This window comes from Dermochelys coriacea, chromosome 5 (genome assembly GCF_009764565.3).
Source record: "Dermochelys coriacea isolate rDerCor1 chromosome 5, rDerCor1.pri.v4, whole genome shotgun sequence".
NCBI lineage: Eukaryota > Metazoa > Chordata > Testudines > Dermochelyidae > Dermochelys > Dermochelys coriacea.
Window position 1 is genome coordinate 126520075 of NC_050072.1, and position 16069 is coordinate 126536143.

Below are 16069 nucleotides of genomic sequence, written 5' to 3' on the forward strand. Positions count from 1 at the left end.
CCCTATGGAAAACAATGACTAAATGCTCATTGAGTTTAATGGGACCAGGATTTCACCCTATATTTCTAAAAAATATAAACATTTACCCAAACTCCTGTAGTGATCCCCCCACTCCACCCCCCGGTATTTCTTTTCACATTATTGTTGCTTTGCACATTAGGATTATCTATCTGTACACTACTCTCAGTAGAATGTCACTAGTGACTGGGAGCCCCCTTGTGAATTACTGAATCATGCGATTGGTGAGTAAAGAGAATTCACACAATACAAAAAACACCAAATATGCCTTGTTAACTTACTTTGCCAATTTCAGTTTAGTTTTGATGATGATGATACTGCAGAGAATACAGTGAGGGTCCTGTCATGCATTTGGTAACATTAATGAAATTTTAGTAAAGAGCCCCAAACACTGTTTCAGCTATTGAATCTATTTTGAGAGTTGGAATCTCCAAGTCTTTTGTGTGGCTTGCAAAGTGTGTCACGTAGTGACTTGAACCTTAATGAGATCTAATCTGATCGATACTCCCTCTTTTTGCTGCCAAATTCTTTGTGACATAGTGGGTCACATCGCTTGTGCTGTACACTAAGGCCCATGCACACAGCTCCAATGCAGGATTCATGGGCTTGCATATGCACCTAGCTAAGTAGCTGAGCATTTAGCCCTGGGAGTGAGGAACTGGCTATTTGAATGCACACATCAAGCAATGCATGCACAAGGAGGCATACATTTATTTGCAGAAAATCAGGCCCCATAAGCACCATCACATGGCTTTGCCCTGACATGGGCAGTGTGAAGGTTGTTTAGGTGATGAGAATTGCACATTTCAGTAACTTCTCATTTTAAAATGATACAGCAACACTGCAAGCCCCCATTGTTGTTGGTGCTGCATGTATTCATACTGAGAAGCAGTCCCTATCCCCAAGAGCTTACTGGCTAAGTAGACAAAGCAGTCATTAGTATCCTCCCTTTAAAGCTGGGTATCGGAGGCACAGAGAGATGAAAACCCCGATTCTGTGCCCATTGGAATTACTGGGAGTTTTGACAAGACGTAAATGGGAACAAGATCAGGGCCTCACAGACTTGACCAAGGTCACAGAGGGAGTCTGGCACAGGTTCAGGAACTAAACACAGGTTTCCAGAATCCCAGCTAATGCCTTATGTACAACCCCACCCTTCCTCTCACTGCAAAGTGCACCCTAACCATTCATTTCCAGGCTAATTCTTTTCTTTTGAGAAAGCTGCACTTTTCCCTTGAGTTGAAATAGCTTATCCCTTAAGTGGCTGATCGAAATCTGCAAACTGAAATCCAGCTTACCTAAGTGTATTTGGGGTTTTGGTATCATAATGATACAGTGGGCATCGCTTGTCCATCATTCCCTTTTGATGCCAAATATTATCACCGGTGCTATATAAGGGAGAGGGACAGAGGGCAGGTATAGCCACAACAAGCAACAGATTTTCGGAACAGTTTAGCTTTCATTTAGGAATCAAAATGGAATGGACAGATTGTCAACAAAACTTAGGCCCAGCTCCTCAAAGGGAGTTAGACACCTCAATATCTTAGTGGATTGGTACCAAGTGCTGATTGCATTTCTGGGCCACTTTAAATGTGATGGAGAAGAGCTGTATTAGCCCTTGGGTTTCCCTTTAATCCTCCCTGATCACAGCATCACGCTCTCCAGCACTGGTAGTTTGACAATGGTAATGGCACTGCTCTAGCCTTGTTCCCTAGTCAGGATAAACTATTTGGCCTGTGGATGAGATTATTTCTGTACGGAACAGGATTGTTATCACTTAATTGAAAATAATTATCCAATGCAAATTAACTTCAAGTTGCCTAGCTGAGTAGAACGAAGGGAGCATTTCAGATCAGTGTAAAGGGGGATCGAGGTGGATGTTTTAGCTATATGTAACAGTAGAGATAAAGGATGCTTTATAAGACCGAGAAGTATGAGGCCTTTCACAGTGTAACTATGGGAGAGAGCCACGTGAAAGTGTTTATGTTATCGTAAGCGTTGAAAATAATTGTACACTCCAATGAAGCAAGCATGCTTGTTAGAGAGCTGGAAGACATAGCAGCAGCGAATAACCAGGCTCTAATGCAATCAAAAGGATTTTAGTAATGGCTGCGCTTGCAAAAATCAAGCTCCAGAGGTGTGTGTGGTTGTTAGAGGCCCATCAGACAAGATTTTGTGTCTTAATTCTAGATGATTCATAGAGCCCTCAGTGAAGGGAGTAAGTAGGGGAGAGAATTCAGATTAGGGCTTCAGATGTGGAGAAAGGGGCAGACTCAAGGAAGAAGAGCAAACTGGCTGATTTCTCTTTGTCTAGCCCTTCCAGGAGCCACCTGCTCTAGCTGCCAGGGCCGGGAAGTGGCGGTAGCAGGTGCAGCACTGGCAAGATTTTGCTCCTTGTTGGGGTTTGCAGATTCCCTGCTTTCCCACAATGCTCCAGGGAGTTGCCAGGTAACATTGCCCCTGTGAACTATGGGCTGCTCCTTACATTCCCTGTAGATCAAAGCCATCTATCAGACCTGTTCCTCTAGGGATTTTGAAAAAAGTTTTCCCCTCCAAAACTCTTGTAGAATAATTTCAGTGTGTATAAATGTGAGGGACCAATGACACTGACCAAGGGCTGAGCTTAGTGCAAGGCTGGGCAGGGGAGCAAAGGTGCATTCAAGCCTGCTTTACAAAATCATAAAAACCTAGTGCTGGAAGGGACTTTGCAAGGTCATCAAATCCAGCCCCCGGTGCTAAGGCAGGACCAACTCAATCTAGGCCACCCAGGCAGGGGTTTGTCCAACTTGTTTTTAAAAATCTCCAGTCCTGAGTCTTCCACAACCTCCCTTGGAAGCCTGTTCAGAGCTGACTTACCCTTAGAGTGAGAAAGATTTTCCTAATATCTGCTCTAACTCTCCCTTGCTGCAAACTAAGCCCGTTATGTCTCGCCCTGCCGTCAGTGGACATGGAGAACAGTCGCTCCAAGTCCTCTTTGTCCCAGTGCTTTACATATTGGAAGACTGTTCTCAGGTTCCCCCCCCCCCCGTCAGTCTTCTTTTCTCAAGACGAAACAAGCCCAGGTTTTTTAAACCTTTCCTTGTAGGTCAGATTTTTCTAAATTCTTTATGCTCCTGTGATGCTGGGCCCAGCTAGGTGTCAACAGTCCCCAGTGTAAGTAAGAGTAGTCTCTGGGCTGCTCCAAGTCATACTTAATTGCCCCATTCCATTGTTAGGGTGCCAGGATACCTTGGACACACCCACTCCCCCCCCCCGACACACCCCCTGTACACCAGTAGCTGGGGGCAGGGCTAGCATGAGAGATTTTGCAGCTGTTTGGTGACACACAAGGGTTCCATTGGCCTGGCACAAAGCAGCTGGAGTGAGTGCTGGATTTGGCTGGGCATGGTGCAAGCAGGTCCTGTGCCAACTTCCCCGCGTGTCGCTGCCAATGCTTTTCACTCTTGCCCTGATCGTCCATCCTTGGGCCCTCTGAAGCAGTAATGTCCTGTGGCTTGATCTAGCATGATATTCCCTTGCCAGTCAGCTATTCCCAAGGGCCCAACAAGAGGTTAAAGGAAGCGAGGCTGGCCACACACAGGTGTGAGCTCTTAAAATGGCAGCTTTGGGAGCATCCGGCTTTGTAAAGGACCACGTTATACACGGCAGTGTTAGTGCTTCCTCTCCTTTGCATTAGCACTAAGTAAGGGACAAGGAGCATGACTGTCTGGGTCTGAAAGAGGTGCTGAGGCTCAAGCAATTAGGTCCTGGGGCTCAAGCAAATTTTTTACTTTAATAACTGATGCAGCAAGCCCAGAGGGGCTGGGGCTACAACCTGCCAGGCCTAGAAAGTCCTGGCACAAGTTAAGTCCTGATCTGGGTTAGTGACATTTGTATCACATCTAATTTGACACTAAATAGATCACAATTTTTCTAAGGTGGATATTTTTAGGGTGGCTGAAATTTCTTTCTCTGTCACTCCTTTAACACCTGCAGGGGGAGCTGCTCAAAGTGGCCAGTAGGCAGCTGATTCCATAGACCAGTTCGGGGCCATTTGCACTCAGTGACCACCAGTTCCTTGGCAGTTTCTCTTTTCCCCTGTGCGGGAGGGGTTTGGATTAGATGAGCCCTTCCTGAAATGTACCCAGTAGCTCTGCCAATGTATTTATCCACAAATACACCAGAGACTGCTGCTGAGTTTCTGCAACTTCTTGTTGTTGCACATTTACCAGGTTGGTATTAGGTTAATTTCTATGTTTAAAATGGTTTAAATACAGTCTCTTCAGAATAAATGTAGACACCTTAGTAAGAATCTCTGTCAGTACTTTTCAGGAGATAGCATGCTTTACGTGGCAAAGGACAATTAGACACAGTCAAATATTGTCCCGGTTAAAGACTATTAATTTTCCTCACATTTGTCATGAATTAATTTTTTCTGCCTGTATCAACAATATAGCTTTTATAAATGCAACTGGCTCCTCTACATGGAAAAATTTAATTTGCTTTGATAATGAACGGAGAAGCTAATAATCATTTTGCAATGCAAAAAAGCCCAATTACTGACTGTCAGGCTGTGCAGTGTCACACTCGGCTATAATTGTTTGAAAGGACGTTTAGTTGTGGGAGAAGGCGCTTGAGTGCTATGGGCGGGAACGTGGGGTGAGATCAGTGGTGGATGACACCCTGGGGGTTGTAAATGTGTCCCTTTGCTGGTAGGTGTGTTTCATGTAAACACGAGTATAAATGTTAAATTGAATGGCAAAGCAGCAAGCTAAGATTCCCAATCCATGGTGATCTTAAAGTTGCTCTAATGCCATGGGAGGCTAATATTGGTCTGTCACCTTTGATTTTGCTTCCTTTCAATCTGCCTGCTGTAACTGTGAGCTGTCCCTGCTACTGGCTTTTAGTGACACATCTTCTCCAACATTTTTCATGTCCTGAAGATTGTCACCCATAACACAGATGCAGAACTTATGCATTTTCACTCCATGGGTCTGGCCCCTTAACTTTCATTACATGATGGCACTTCGGCTCTTTGACACTTTCGTGTTGACTAACCAACCATTTTTGCCATTATATTTCCTTCCCATGAGGGGCTGAGCTGCTGATACACAGAACTGTTGATTCCTGATTGGAAGACTGAGGGAGAGTGCCACTGGGACTAATCTGATTGGTTGAATATAGCCTTCCTTCCTGCACTTTCTCCCCGGAGGGTCCAGCTCCTTCGGCTGCTTCCTGCCATCTTGTGGCTGACGCAGGGTCCCCTCAGCAGCTCCCTCCTGCCTGGTCTGCAGGATCGAATCTAGCTGTTGAAGATCTGCTAATTAGCCTCCGCTGTCTCTTAACCCCCTTAGGAGCTATGGCAGGCTTAGAGTAGTCAGGTGCCTGGTTTTTCACTGGAAAGTCCGGTCAGATCTACTGACCGGACACCCAAAGTCCAGTTACTTTGGGCAGGGGTGGTACTGGGTCATCATCCGTGCCAGCCCCTACTCAGCCGGGCCGACTCCTACCTGCGTTGGGTGGGTGCAGCTCCCAGCCCCGGTGCTGCAGGCGAGTCTCTCCTGACCCAGGTGGGGAGGTAGGGTGTGGGAGCGGAAAAGCAGCGAGCAACAGGGGGAAGAGGAGTGGATGCGGGCGGGACCTCGGGGAAGAGGCCTCAGGGGGAAGAGACAGGGAGATTCCGGCACTCCTTCTGGAGTGTCCGGTTTTTAAATATTACTGAGTTGGCAACCGTAGGCAGGATGGGGTTTATACCACCCATCACAGGGACAATAACCCACTCCACTCCAAGTGAAACCTACAATGACTCTCTTTAATAATGACTCATCGTGGACGCTGCTAACAGCTGCTTGGCTGACCTCACACCAAGCCAACCCATTCTCCTACCACCACCCTTCCCCTCCCTGAAGACAGGACTTGGGGCCTGATCCCAAACCTACCTAAGCCAGTGGGAGTTTTTCCATTGACTTCAATGGGCTTTGGGTCAGGCCCTGTCTCCAAAAACTAAATATTTCAGCAGAGGTGAACTCTGCCAGGGTACATCATCTCTGGTAACTGGGGCTCCTCAGTAGAGGTACAGGTTAGCGAAAGTATTCTGCAATCCAAGTTCTTTCTGGGCCAGTTGTTCACCGTGGAAGGGTTGGATCCCCTGTAGGCCTTTATTTAAAAATATGTTACAGTGGAGCAGAAGCCCTTTGAGTTTTGGTAAACCGGGAATAGATTGAACAAGAATAGCGCCGACTGTCGTCTTACTAAAAAGAGGCAATTTATCATTCTGAACAATAGTGAAGGGGGAAACAGAACTTGGAATTCAGTGTTGTCCTATGTCCACACATATATATTTGCTTACATAAGGGGGGTCTTACACCCAGCCACGGATACGGAGGAACACATTCTACATCACTGTTAGAAATGGCCAGGAGACAGTTACATGACATAGAGCCCCGGGCAGCATTATATAATGTCGCTGATTCTTTTTCGTCAGAAAAATGAAGAGAATGAATACAAAAGCTCCCCATTTTTATGGGGTGAGTGACTGTTAGATTATAGCAATGAAACTTAAAAAAATCACTGTTTGAAAATTAGTATATCCAATTCATTCAACCCCCTCTTCTGAGCCCATCTGCTGTAGTGCATAGAGATATATCACTGAACGGCACAAGGAACCCTGGACTGCTTGTCTGAAAGCTGTAGTACTGAAATTTAAAGGACTGTTTCTGGAATTGTTACAACACTGTTACATATTGTAGCAATTGCCTAAAAGACAAGACAAGTGCTGAAAACAGGACGGTTTGGAAAAGGTGAAACTTTGGAATATCTTATCAATTTTTAAAATATTTTAAGTATTTACAAATTTTATGTAGATTCCCCCACTACTCTTCCCCTTCCCGTTCCCATACAGTAACTTGTGGTTAATTCCACTCAGAACTGACTTTATCTCAAGAACCCTAGTCTATTCTCCGTAAAGGAGGAAAAATATAAGAGCAAAGAAGTGTTTGAATGATACAAAAATACTATTTAAAAAAATTGATTAACTTTTTGGAACTGCCCTAAGAACTATCTTTCCCCCCAAAACAGTCTATTTGTATTGACTGGTTTAAGGAATTCTTTTTTCCTCACCATGCTGAGTTGTTTTGAATACTACAGTGTAAAGCACATACAGATAAAATACTATTTTTATAAAATAAAAATCTGTATCATTGTAAAGGAGCTTACAGAGCATAGGCATAGAATAAGTGACAAAGCTGGATACACTCCAACAACTTCTGCCTCTTTGGTTCTCTTTTTACTGTAGGATACAGCTGAAAACAGAATTGGGTTCATTTTGGAGGCATTTATTCTGTTGGGCTCACACATTCTGATGCCAAGATACCTTTATCTGTTTGAATAGGTACAAGTTAGCCATTAATCTAAAGTCTCCCCATTCTATAGCACCCTATAGTACATACCTTCTACACACATGATAATGGCCAGATTTCAGATCAGCAATCTAAATAGATGAATACAAAGTGTCTGACTAATCTATACACAGTATGCAATTTAGGTGGAATTTTCTAAGTTTAATTAAAGCAGAATTTTGCTGAAGCTAATTTAAAATTTAAACAACCTAATGTGCGTGTGAGGAGTTTTTTTTATTATTATTTTAAAGCTTTGTGTTACTTTGTTCTTTTGTTAAAAGTAAGTCATTAAAGTAAAAATTAAAAGGCAAAATGGAAAACCACTGGGCATAGAAAATCCACCAAGAGTTCAAAAGAACCTCTTTAAGACACAAGTTGAGTGGAGGAGGAGGAGTGAGATGTATCTAGGCTGCTCAGTCAGTGGCAAATTTTCCATACACCAGGGTTCCTGGAGCTTACATTCTGTTTAAGCCCTGAACAACAGGATAAAAATGTATTTTTATGCGAGTGCTGCCACATTCTCAGGGTGATTAGGGAGTTGTAATGTTGGAGATTGGCCTACACAGCATTGTTAGTCCTCATTAACTTTGTTTTAGAAAGTACACGCAATGAGATTTCAAGTGGTAACAATCCACAGAGCAGCGTCTTCAACCCAGGAAGCTTTCATGGCTAATGTATAGCTGGAAATGTGTTTTTTTAAAAAGAATTCGTATGCAGATAGATGTTCTCACCGGGCAAACCTGCATGAAGGTCTCCATTGGGAAACCATGCTTGAGTCATCTGGGCCAAGCTTTCCTAGTTTATCAAAAGAGCCGTGTTCATTCTGACATAGCACTTCAAACTTCCTCGGCAGTTAGCCCTCACAGGAGACCCCCAGAGGCTTTGGATCAGGCCCTATGTGAACTCCACAGATGGAGTGAATGACCAGAGCGGTGAGAGCTGGGTGGGTGTTTGAAAAATTGCATTAATATGTGCGGGAGAAAACAACGCTTATGGAAAAATGATAGTTAAGGCCCTATTTGAATCGCAGGATGATTGTCAAATAATTGCGACTGAGCTGCGGACAAGTCACGGAAAATGGCAGAAAAGTAACAATGGGCCTTTATTATTTGTGGTAACTTTGAAAAGCCAGAGAAAACCTGTTTAAGAAAAATTTGCTGGAACAATATAAACACTCAACTACTAGGTTATGCCTGCTAATTTTTTTGATAACCAGACATTTGCTGCAGCTATATTTCAGTCATTAATGCACGGGGCTGACAGCAGGAATCCCACCATGCACTGTCAGTCCCGGGCGGCTGACAAAATTGCGATGGAAACATAATATCGCGGGATCTGCAATTTCCGCAATATTGCAAATTAAGTAAGGCCTTAATGACAATGTATTCTTCTCAGTGGGAGGTGGTGGGGGCAGACTGTTATTCTTTGGTGCTTTTTAAAAATCTGGCTTTATTCATTTAAAAAAAGAAACCCTGTTGAATGAATATTAAAATTCTGTCTTAAAATGCAGTTCTACTCTGGAAAATATCCGTGTACACATGACGTCTTCTGAGAGAGCCAGCCTGAATCCTGTGTGTGTGCAGATGCCTATCTGCCGAGGCATGTAATAAAGTACCATCACCACTTTTTACACCTGCTAGCCCTGCAGAGCTAATGCAGCTACAAGGAAGGGAGGTGGATCCTATTCCTTCTTACGCATCATCAGCAGAACTGTTTACTTAATTCCAAACAGAAACAGATTTGCAGCCTCATTGAAGAGGTTTGCACAGGTGACCTGGAGGGCACAGTTTGGCCTGCAGAATGTTTATCAATGGTGAAGGCAGGCGGAAGGAAAGAACCCAGACTGACTTTCAGCTCCCAGGTTGTGAGGCTTGCCATTAGAAAAACGTCTCTTTATATGATAACTGAGCATATTTGATCCGGATTCACTGAGACCCAATTAACCTGGAATCCCACCATGCCATTTTTGAGTTGGTTTGGTGAGTTACAACCACACTTTAAACCTCCAGAGGAGAGAAACTCCTCTAGGGTTTGAACTTCCAACATGCAGGACACAGGTAAATAGTAATAGTCAGAATAACATGTCTTTGTGAGTAAATATGGGGGCTTAAAGGTATGATTTTAAACCAGTTGTTTGTGTGAGGAGCTCCTTTCCCAAGGGACAATAGCTTAGATGCAAAATTTGACCGTCAGCACCTAAATATTGTTGTGTTCAGTGTTCTTCAGGTCACCTGCAGAAGAGCTCTGTGTAAGCTCAAAAGCTTGTCGCTTTCTCCAACAGAAGTTGGTCCAATAAAAGATAATATCTCACCAACTTGTCTTCTTAATATTCTTACAATTTGATAAGGAATATCTTCTGGATTGGTCCATGTGGGTTCTCTCCCTATCCCGCCCCAACCCATCATAGAAAATGGTGGAGTTAGCCTATTTTGTTGCTCTTTCCCCTGGGACAAGCTTATTCTTTGCTGCTGTGTGTAGTTTGCACAAGTTTTTGCACACAGATTGCCCGATTGAATCATTCCTTGTATTGAAGCAAGCCACTGGAAAAACTTTTCTCCTCCCTAATGGAGGCCATACTTTGTCCATGCAGATCCAAGACAGCTTCTAACTAGGAATTTAACATTTTTTTTTAGTAACAGCTCAAGGAGTCTTTTGTGCCCTTAACCCACTCATTCAGAAATGTACTTTTGAATAACTAATGAATGGCAGCAATCAGTCTGCAAGAAACAAATTCTAGTGCCCTTGGGCATGGTTTTCAAAAGCATTTGTCTTTCCTTGGGACTTGTGCTCCTAAATCACTTAGGCACTCTTCAAGACTCTCATCCTTCATCTTACCTATGAATCATAGCATCAGACCTGAAATGGCTACTAGGATTTTCTCTCTATCAACTACATCATCAGGTTTTCTTCATAATGCAACAGTTGAGTTGATTCCTTTACTTACTAAGAATGTGGCCTTTGTGGCAATTTCCATAGCCTTTATTGTTGCTATTGTCCGCAAAGATTCTACCTGATTATCCTAGACTTCTGCAGGAAAAGGGTATTTGGGTATATCTCTTCAACCAGGCAGCTAAAGACCTAAGTGAAAACCTGGCCCCATTGAAGTCAATTGAACTTTTACTATTAACTTCAATGGGGTTAGGATTTGATCCCTAATGGGCAACAAGGATCCCTTGTTTCTATCTCAAATCTGCTGACAAGGTTTAAATTAATGGATTTTTTCCCCTTATAGATAGATGTGGCCAGGAGAGGGTGGTAGGAAAAAGATCTCAAGGACACCCAACAAGGCAATGGATGGATTGCATTGAAGAAGATGGTAAGCAGTTAGACCTTAATGGCTCCTCAGGCACATGAAGATGGGGGATGTTTGCTTGACATCCTGACCCCTAGTTGATGGGATAAGGGGAAGAAGAAGAAGAAGATGTAAGAGATACATAGCCAGGAAGGACCAATTCATGGCTTTCTTTCTCATAAATGACTATTGATTCTCTCACCCTAACCCTGAACAGATTAGAGCTTTGAAGCATGAGTATATATCAGATATGGAATTAAGTTAACTATAGGAGAAAAACTGGAGCCCTTCTATTGGCCTCTAGATCTCCACATGAAGACCCATCGATTTCCCAAAGGAACTAATGGACCTTCTGTCCAGCACAATGTTCTTTATCTTCAACACGCACAGGGATGATGCCAAGGATACATCTGTAATCATTCTTCTCTCCACGGCGGTTTCACACAGGCCTTCTTGGTACCCACATAGTGAACGATCTTCAGCCCAGGACTGGACACTGAGGACATCTCATAGACTTTAAGGCCAGAAGGGACCAACCTAATCATCTTGTCTAACCTCCTTCACATTGCAGTTACTGAAGTCCTCCAATCACGATTTAAAGACTTCAAGTCACAGAGAATCCACCATTTACTATGGTTCAAGCCAGAAAGTGACCCCACCCCAGGGTCTCTGCCAAAATGACCTGGGGGAAAATTCCTTCCTTTCCCCATATATAGTGATCTGTTAGACCCTGATTATGTGGGCAAGACTTACCAGCCAGATACCTGGGAAAGAATTCTCTGTAGTAACTTGGAGCCCTCCCCATCTAGCGTCCCATCATCGACCATTGGAGATATTTGCTACTAGCAGTAGCCGATAGGCCACATGCCATTGTAGGCAATCTCATCATACCATCACCTCCATAAACTTATCAAGCTTAGTCTGGAAGCCAGTTAGGTTTTTTGCCCTCACTGCTCCCTCTGGAAGGTTGTTCCAGACTTTCACTCCTCTGATGGTTAGAAACCTTTGTCTAATTTCAAGCCTAAACTTGTTGATGGTCAGTTTACATCCATTTGTTCTTGTGTCAGCATTGATACTTAACTTAAATAACTCCGCTCCCCTCCCCCCCGATATATATCCCTCTGATGTATTTATGGAGACCAATCATATCTCCCCTCCCTGTTTGTTTTGTTAGGCTAAACAAGCCAAGCTCCTTGAGTCTCCTCTCATGAGGTAGGTTCGCCATTCCTCTGATCACCCAAGTAGCCATTCTCTGCACCTGTTCCAGTTTGAATTCATCTTTCTTAAACATGGGAAACCAAAATTGCACAGATGAGGTTTCACCAGTGTCTTGGATAACGGTACTAACACTTCCCTGTCTCTGCTGGAAATGCCTCGCCTGATGCATCCTAGGATTGCATTAGCCTTTTTCATGGCTGCATCACATTGGTGGCTCATAGACATCCTGTGATCAACCAATACACTCAGGTCTTTCTCCTGTAGCTTCCAATTGATATGTCCCCAGCTTATAGCAAAAATTCTTGTTGTTAGTCCCTAAGTGCATGACCTTGCACTTTGCACTGTTAAATTTCATCCCATTTCCATTAGTCCAGTTTTCAAGGTCATCCAGATCTTCTTGTGTGATATTCCGGTCCTCCTCCATATTGGCAATACCTCCCAACTTTGTCTCATCTACAAATTTTATTCACACACACCCACTTTTTGTGCCAAAGTCATTAATGATAATGTTAAATGAGACTGGTCCCAAGACCAGTCCCTGAGGAACTCCACTAGCAACCTCCTTCCAGCCCGCCAGTTCACCTTTTATCATGACCCATTGTAGTCTCCCCTTCAACCAGTTCCTTATCTATCTTTCAGTTCTCATATTAATTCCCATCTTCTCCAATGTAACTAATAATTTCCCATGTGGAACTGTATCAAATGCCTTCCTGAAATCCAGGGAGATTAGATCTACTGCATTTCCTTTGTCTAAAAAATCAGTTATCCTCTCAAAGAAAGATCAACCTTTTGTAAAACCATGTTGTACTTCATCCCAATTACCATTTACCTCTATGTCCTTAACTACTCTCTCTTTCAACATTTCTTCCAAGATCTTGCATACAACTGAGGTCAAACTAACAAGCCTGTAGTTTCCTAGATCACTTTTTTTTTCTCTTAAAAATAGGAACTATCTTAGCAACACTCCAGTCACAGGGTACGACCCCCGAGTTTATGGAATCATTAAAAATCCTTGCTATTGAGCTTGCCATTTCATGTGCCAGTTCCTTTAATATTCTTGGAGGGAAATTATCCAGGACCCCTGATTTGGTCCCAATAAGCTGTTTGAATTTGACTTCCACCTTGGTTTAGGTGTTGAGCCAGGCCTAGGTTATCTTTAATCTGCACCCCATCCTCAGTGTTTAGCAGCCCCATTTCTTCTTTCCTTGTTTTCTTCTTATTTATATGGCTAAAAAACCTTTTACTATTGGTTTTAATTTCTTTTAATTTCTTCTCTTGACTTCTCAGAAAAGAGCAAGCTGGTTTTCGGAAAGGGCGTGGGTGCACAGACCAGATCTTCATTCTACGAAACATAATAGAACAGTGCTTTAGAATGGCAACAGCACCTCTACATAAACTTCATAGACTTTGAGAAGGCTTTTGATAGCATTTACAGGATCAGCCTATGGCACATTCTGCAGGCATATGGAACCCCTCTCTGTATAATCAACATCATCAAAAGCTTCTGTTTCAACTTTACATGCAGTGTTGATCACAATGAGCTCAGTTTTGAAGTCGAAACAGGAGTACGTCAGGGGTGTGTCATTACTGTAATCCTCTTCAACATTGCCATTGACTGGGTAATGCAGTGTACAACAGAAGACATGTCAAGAGGCATTAAATGGACACTCAACTCATCCCTTGAAGACCTGGACTTCACAGATGATCTATCACATACCGAACACCATATACAAGAAAAAACAACTCGACTCAACGCATTCAGCCAGAAAATTGGTTTGAAAATCAATCCAATAAGACAGATCTCATGACCTTTAATATTACCTCACCATCACTGGTACCGATAGAGGATTATGTTCTCACCAATGTGGAAACATTCACATACTTGGGCAGCACTATCAGTCAAGATGGTGGAACAAGCCAGGACATCCGGAACAAAATCAATAAAGCCAGGAGCTTAAATACAATCTGGAAATCATCAAAATACAACACCAAAACCAAACTGAAGATTTATCAGAGCTGTGTACTTTCAACACTACTTTATAGTGCAGAATGCTGGGGAACGAGAAAGTAGGATATGTCCAAACTGTCTTCATTCCATACAACCTGCCTCAGAAAAATCCTCCGTATCTTTTGGCCCAAAACGATCTCAAACCAAGATCAATTGACACAGTGCCGCCAAGCGGATCTGAGCACCATCATTGCCAGGAGGTGCTGGAGATGGCTTGGCCATGTGCTTCAGATGGAAACTGATTCCATTACCAGAATAGCAATAAGATGGACACCTGAAGGCAAGCGAAAACAAAGCTGCCTGAAAACAACATGGCGAGGAGCTGTGGAAGCCAAGCTGAAAAACCTGGGGCACAGCTGGGGAATCATTGAAAGACTTGCCAGAAACAGACAGGAGTGGAGTAGCTTTGTCACTGCCCTAAATGCCAGAGGCGTAATGGGAACATGATGATGATCTCTGGACTTTCTCCAATTTGTCCACATCTTTCCTGAAATATGGCACCCAGAACTGGACACAATACTCCAGTTGAGGCCTAACCAGTGCAGAGCAGAGTGGAAGAATTACTTCTCGTGTCTTGCGTACAACAGTCTTGCTGATACATCCCAGAATTGTATTTGCTTTTTTTGAAACAGTGTTACACTAGAGAAGTCCATCAGTAGATCTCAAAGCCCTTTACAACCAAGGTTGATATCATTACCTCCATTTTACAGATGGGGAAACTGAGGCACAGGAAGGGCAAGTGGTTCTGCAGCAGGCCAGTGGCAGAGCTGGGAATAGAACCCAATTCTCCTGAGGCCCAGTTATCTTTCCACTGGGCCACACTGCACTTGGTCTCGGCTGAGGTCTTTACCTGCTGCTGGGATACCTAAGAATGACAGCTGGCTCCTCGAGGAGGCCTGTAAATCTGCTGGATGTCATCTCCTCTCCAGAAGCAAAGTGCTCCTGACAGACAAATACAGCAGGACAGTCCGCATGCTTCCAGCCTGAATGTCCTTTCTCCTCCAAAGGGATTGTTTCAATGAGGGGTAGCCATCATGGGACTGACAGTGGTTTATGCTTGTAACCTAGCCCAAGGCTGGGAGGGGTAAACAAACATCTCCACCAGGTGAGGGGAAGCGGCAGCTCTCACCTGCTCGAATATGAAGGCCTTTACACACGTAGGATCCAGATCCTCAAGGCCATTTAGGCACCTCACTGTCACTGAAACCAATTTCAATGGGACTTAGGCACCGACATACATCTGGGCCTAGGTTCTTCTTAAGAGTGTGGTGGGGTGTAATGGCCTCCCACTAGCTTGATCTCACTCCAAATAGGAACCCGGGTTGGATGCGGGTGCAGGGCTGGAGGGTGCTTTTCAGGGGTGACACGGTGTAGCACCAGCCCTGGGAGCTGTAGCACCAGCCGAATGCTCCATAGCGCACAGAGGCTGGTGCCCCCTTGGGTGGGTGCCGTGTATTCCCCCGCCTATGCTGATCCCATGCAGGGGGGAGAGGATTCCTTGCAGCTCCTCCCCTGTAGCGAGCTGACCGGGCCCCAGCGAGTTTGCCAAAGAACCAAGCAGCCTGCTAAGGGGCATATGGGGTTGTGTGACCCCGCATGATCCCCCTCAGGCGCAGAGGGAGAAGGGAGGCCCAACCCAGGGCCCCTCTGCTTGGGTCCCATCAACCCCATGGCTCTTGTGAAAGGTAGGGAGGTCTCAGCCGGCCCAGGCTGAGCCTATCTCCAAAGATCCTGCTTTAAGCCAGACACCGTGCAGGGAGGCTGTGGCAAAGCCAAGGCTCCTAGGTGCCCAGGCAGTGCCCTGGCCACACAACCACTCCCCTCTTTACCAAACCCTACTTAAATTCACTGCCCAGGCCTTCCTTTGCCTCGGTCTCACAGCACAGCGAAGCACATAGATTTGGCTTAAGCTTTCTGAGAGGCAGCGTGGCTAAGGGTTGGCGCTGCAATAAGAGGGGGCTAAGTTCTATTCCTGGCCCCGGCAGAAATTACCTTGAGAAACTTCCCGCCTCTGTACCGTACCCCAAGGGTAAAGGTAACCCAGTGCAAGCTGTGTGCCCTTCCCTACTCTCTGGTCCACAAAGGGGGACAAGAGTATACTGCTGCTGCCAAGTAAAGGAGTTAGGCTTTGTCTACACACGGTTTTGGTGCTGGTAT